We start from the raw sequence: 6,012 nt of genomic DNA, 5'->3' as shown, positions 1-6,012 counted from the left end.
ATCACAAACCCCTCACGTCATTTTGGCCGACAACAAGGCCATAAATGCAGACGCATCGGTCCGCATACAGAGGTGGGCACTCACGTTAGCCAACTATGACTACACAATTCGGCACAGACCGGGCACTGAAAAATGAGCCGATGCACTCAGCAGGCTCCCACCAGCCACCACTGAGGGGGCTACCGAGCATGCCGCTGAGATGGTCATGGCTGTTGAAGCTTTCGCAAGCGATGGCTCACCCGTGACAGCCCGTCAGACTAAAGTCTGGACAAATAGAGACCCGCTATTGTCTCTCGTCAAGAAATGTGTCCTGCATGGGGACTGGGCAGCCACGTACAGGGCATGCCCTGAGGAATTTAAACCATTTCACAGGGGCAGGGATGAACTCTCGATTCAGGCCGATTGCCTACTGTGGGGAAACCGTGTAGTCATGCCCCAGATGGGCAGAGAGGTGTTCATCAGAGAACTCCACAATGAGCATCCGGGCATTGTCATGATGAAGGCAATTGCCAGGTCACACGTTTGGTGGCCAGGGATAGATGCAGATCTGGAAGTTTGTGTTCGCAGGTACAACACGTGTGCCCAGCTGTGCAATGCGCCCAGGGAAGCCCCCCTTAGCCCCTGGCCATGGCCCGCCAAGCCTTGGTCACGCATCCATGATGACTACGCAGGTCCTTTCATCGGAAAAATGTTTTTGGTTGAATTAGACGCTCACTCCAAATGGATCGAGTGTGACATTTTAAATTCAAGTACATCCTCTGCCACGGTAGAAAGTCTACGGGCAATGTTCGTCGCCCACGGTCTACCGGACATCTTGGTCAGCGACAATGGCCTGTGCTTCACAAGCACTGAATTCCAGGACTTCATGGCAGGAAATGGAATTAACCATGTCAGAAAGGCACCGTTCAAGCCAGCCTCAAACGGCCAGGCAGAACGAAAAGTGCAGATAATCAAACAGGGGATGCTCAGAATCGAAGGGGGTTCCCTACAAAGCCACTTATCACGCCTCCTGTTGGCCAATAGATCCCAACCACACTCACTCACAGGGGTTCCACCCGCAGGGCTGCTAATGAAAAGGATGCTCAAATCCCGTTATCCCTTATACACCACACCATGAAAGAAATTGTTGAGAGCAGGCGCCAATCACAATATAACTACCATGACAGGAATGCAGGGGCACGATATATTGGTGTAAACGACCCTGTTGTTGTCCACAACTACACTGCAGGGCCTAAATGGCTCACAGGCACTGTGATTGCCAAAGAGGGCAATAGGATTCTGGTAGTTAAACTAACCAATGGACAAATCTGCCGCAAACACGTGGATCAAACAAAAAGGAGGTTCAACAACCCCATAGAAGAAGCAGAGGAAGAACACGATACAGAGTTCACTCCAACACAGGTGACCGAACACTGGAACCAAAGGGAGGAGAGCCCAGTCACTGTGGGCAGTCCGGATAGGCCTGAGGCACCGCAAACAGCAGACGCACAGGCCAGCGCCCAACAACCGGAGCCCCAACTCAGGCGCTCTACAAGAGAGCGTAAACCACCAGAGAGACTCAACCTGTGATCCCAAAAAGACTTTGGGGTCATGTATTCAACCAGCATTGTAACCCATTTTTAAATTCAAAACCTGATAAAATTGACGACATGCAGCCAACGTGCAAAAGTAAGAATTCTTTTAATCACCGTTAATTAGCCGATAACCTTCTTCAGAATGAAATAAATAATAATATAATTACTGAGGAACAGTGGTATCCTCAATTATTCATTTTCTCTTTACATGTGATGAAGTTTTATCCCTATCTCATTTACACGCTGTATGAGAATGGTTTAAAATTGTAAGTTTTTATGACTCAGTTGTAAAACCATTGATTGTGTGTGTGTCTATACTTGATAGGAGGAGCACTTGAGACCGAAGTTCCAGTTCTATATATGTACCAATAGAATCAATTTCCACCAGTTTCTTTAAACCCAATAACATAATTTATTTCTAATGGGCTGGATGGAACATGAACCATGTAAAAAATTGTTATCGTTTTACTTGAACTGAATGCTCATAAAATATTGGAGTGGGAACTAATTGGATAACAGCACTGCTGGCAACATTTGCGGAATAGATTCGTGCAGCCAAAACGCACAATGACAACCTGGGACTGTGTGGCACCGAATACTCGGGGAAAAACAGTTAAACTCTTCGTCCCTGGGTGGGCTCGAACCACCAACTTTTCGGTTAACAGCCGAACGCGCTAACCCATTGCGCCACAGAGACTGATGGAAGTATAAGGTGCAAGACATCCAAAACCAGGGTGTCAGTCAGTTAAAGCTTCAGATTGCTCCGACCGGGATGGAACTTGTCCACTCTCAGTTGTACTTTTCCCAAATAAATGGAGGGACATTCATTGTGGATGCGTGGAAGCAGTCTGGTTCCGCACACTGCAGACACTTCCATGTCACCGCCAACCAGCTCTCCCACAACCGGTGAGATCTACCTTCCAGCCTTCCGGTGCCTTGTCTGTGACGAAGTATTCTGATTGTCCCGAAGCCGGTATTAGGTTTGAATTACTTTTCAGCTCCTGACTGCGGATATTCCTGTGATTAAACGGGAACTAAATGCTTACAGGGACAGTTGGATTCACCGTTTCTTTGTTTGGTGAAATTTCAAAGATTGAAAGCAACGCACATCGACCCCAAACGTCCCGTGAGATGGAAGGCCAGTTGCTGTTTCAAGCTTGAATGCAGGTACAAGCAGAACTTATTCAAAGAAAGTCCAAGTCCCTGAGACGCCTGATCATTTGCACCAAACTCTTTGCAAAGAGTTGAGGTACATGTTTGGTGATCTGGGCACATCTTTCGCCAAACTACAACACTTCAAACATAACTCAATGGCTGTAAAGCGCTTTGGGGCGTCATGAGTTCCTGAAAGGCGCTGCAGATATGCAAGTCCTACTTTGCAAAAGTTCGATGCAATTTCAAAATATGCGAGCAATATCAGGGCTCCTCTGGGACCCCTCGTAAATTTCAATGAACAACTCCGAAGAGAGAATCACAGCCCGAGACCAACGAGCCAACTGTTTGACAAACGTGAAGATAAGGTGTAACCATGATCAAAGCATTTTTTTGTGTGTCGCTATTTAGAACATAAGAACTTAAGAACTAGGAGCAGGAGTAAGCCATATGGCCCCTCGAGCCTTCTCCACCATTTAATATGATCATGGCTGATCCGATCATGGACTCAAGTCCACATCCCTGCCCGTTCCACATAAGCCTTATTCCCTTATCAGTTAAGAAGCTATCTCTGTCTTAAATGTATTAAATGTCGTGGCTTTCTCAGCTCTCTGATGCAGTGAGCTCAACAGATTTACAACCCTCTGAGAGAAGAAATTCCTCCTCATCACAGATTTAAATGGGCGGCCCCTTATTCTGAGATTATGCCCCCTAGTTCTACTCTCCCCTATCAGTGGAACCATCCTCTCTGCATCCACCTTATCAAGCTCCCTCATTATCTTATACGTTTCGATAAGATCACCTCTCATTCTTCTGAATTCCAATGAGTAGAGGCCCCACCTACTCAACCTTTTCTCATAAGTCAACCCCCTCATCTCCGGAGTCAACCCAGTGAACCTTCTCTGAACTGCCTCCAAAGCAAGTATATCCTTTCGTAAATATTGTCAGTGTTTGTGATCCTCGCCCAATTGCCAGACGGACGGTTTGAATCGCCCCCACCTTACGAAAGTTCTAGATCCGGGAATTATTATTCAGAGTGTAAATTAAATGAGTCACGGAAAGGGATGCTTCAGTGATAAATCGTAGTATATTTATTTGGTCTAACATACACTGTCTAAAACATGCACTGCTAAACGAAATCACTGTCTCTGTGGAGAATAAAATCCCGGTTACAAACAACATACATACAGTACTGAAATGAACCTAGTAACACGCAGTAATTCCCTGGTGGATTCTAACCCCACCCCTACCAATGAATTACCCTCCCCAGAATAGCTCCGAAAAGCTTCACTTCTGAGAAAACCCTGAGCACTTACCCAGCTGGCCTGGGATATCTGGTTACTGGCTTGGGACACTCGCGACCATGTTCACCACCACACGCAGCCCGATTCCTTGCTCAGCTCAGCTGTGGGAAGTCACTGCCTGGTCTTCAGTCTCGGTGGCTTCTTCTGCAGTACTGCGGCCCCTTCCTCTGGTACATCGATCGGTGGAGCGAGAGCGAGAGGGAGAGAGGGCTCTCTCGACACAAGCTGCAAGCTGCAAGCTCCAAGCTTCACACCAAGCTCCAAGCTAAAAATAATGTGGAAAGGACCCTGTCTTTCTGGGAGTCTTGCTACCCATATCTTTCCCGCCAATCTTTAAAACCCCTTTGTTTCTAAGCACGGGTACTTAGTCAGTGATGGGCCATCCCACCCATGCATTGGGCTGATGGCCCTTAGTCTGGGCATCTCTCTGAGCCTTTGTGTTGGGAAAGACCCAGCTCCTCCTTGGCTGGCCAGGCTGGTGGGTTCATTGTTCTGTGTCTCCTTCTGAGATGGAGGTGAGAAGTGCTTTTACAAATTAGAGTGGCTTTGTCAGTGGCACCCCTTCCTGGCCGACAGCTCTTTGTCAATGAATGACTGACAGCTCTTTTGTCCGAGCGAACTGCCAGCGGTCTATGGAGTTTTAACAAAACCAGATTTTTCACATATCTGCGCAGGGTGACCCCAGCACAGGGAAAATAGTCTCAGAAAAATAAAATCCACAAAATATTCTCGACTGAGTCCATTCTTTAAACAGAAACTTTGCGATGTCTTCATTACGCTCTGCTAATTATCGATCTTGCCACGTAAAAAGTGCATTGGCATTGCAATGCATTAATGTAAAATTAATGAAAAGAAAATGCAACGTTTTATCGAGTGCAAAACATGCAGTGCATGCATTTCAAAAAGCATTGCTTTTATTCATCCTGCGGAATGCATATTGCACAGATAATCTCAGCACACATTGTGCAGACAAAGGCAGCATTAGACAACAAAGTGATTTGTCCTCCGGTGATTTGCAGCAGATAACTGACGGTTGAGCACACAATTTGACAACTAGACTTGTAGATCAAGCATCAATTAAAAAGGCAACAAAACTGCCCACCAGCACCGGGTGTCTTTCACTTGTTTGTCCCAAATTTTCAGCAGCTGGGACAACAAGAATTTAGGTTTCACCGAGATTTAAACTCAGATCGCTAGATTTAAAATCAAGAGGGCTCACCATTACACCATGGAACCAACTATTCCAAAACTTTTGAACCATACTTCTTCACAGACAAGGCACCGGAAGGCTGGAAGGTAGATCACACCGGTTGTGGGAGAGCTTGTTGGTGGTGACATGGAAGTGTCTGCAGTGTGCGGGACCAGACTACTTCCACACATCCACAATGAATGTCCCACCATTTACTTGGGAAAAGTACAACTGAGAGTGGATAAGTTCCATCCCGGTCGGAGCAATCTGAAGCTTTAACTGACTGACACCCTGGTTTTGCATGTCTTGCAGTGTGTATCTGTGGCGCAATGGTTTAGCGCATTCGGCTGGCAACTGAAAGGTGGGTAATCCAAACCCATCTCCGGGCGAAGCCTTTTAATGCTTTTCCCAGAGGATTCGGTGCCGCACAGTTCCGGGTTGTCATTGTGCATTTTGGCTGCACAAATATATTCCGCAAACATTGCAAGCTTTGCTGTTATCCAGTGAGTTCCCACTCCAATACTTTTATGAGCATTCAGCACAAGTAAAACGATAACAATTTTTTACATGGATCATGTTCCTCCATCCAGTCCAATCAAAATAAATTATGTTATTGGGTTTAAAGGAACTGGTGAAAATTGATTCTATTGATGCATATATCGAACTGGAACTTCGGTCTCAAGTGCTCCTCCTATCAAGAATAGACACACACACAATCAATGGTTTTACAACTGAGTCATAAACACTTACAATTTCTCATACAGCATGTAAATGAGATCGGGATAAAAATTCA

The 6,012-nt window shown here is 46.1% G+C and overlaps 1 non-coding gene across 1 annotated transcript; it reads right to left on the bottom strand.

Moving 5' to 3' along the window:
- Nucleotides 1-2,197: 2,197 nt before the first annotated feature.
- trnan-guu (transfer RNA asparagine (anticodon GUU)) lies at nucleotides 2,198-2,271 on the bottom strand. The gene has a single exon. It is a non-coding gene; the product is annotated as a tRNA-Asn (tRNA).
- Between the last annotated feature and the right edge of the window lie 3,741 nt (nucleotides 2,272-6,012).

The sequence above is a fragment of the Pristiophorus japonicus genome, unplaced genomic scaffold, assembly GCF_044704955.1.
Source record: "Pristiophorus japonicus isolate sPriJap1 unplaced genomic scaffold, sPriJap1.hap1 HAP1_SCAFFOLD_147, whole genome shotgun sequence".
Classification (NCBI taxonomy): domain Eukaryota; kingdom Metazoa; phylum Chordata; class Chondrichthyes; family Pristiophoridae; genus Pristiophorus; species Pristiophorus japonicus.
This window is presented reverse-complemented; position numbering and strand designations above follow the sequence as displayed.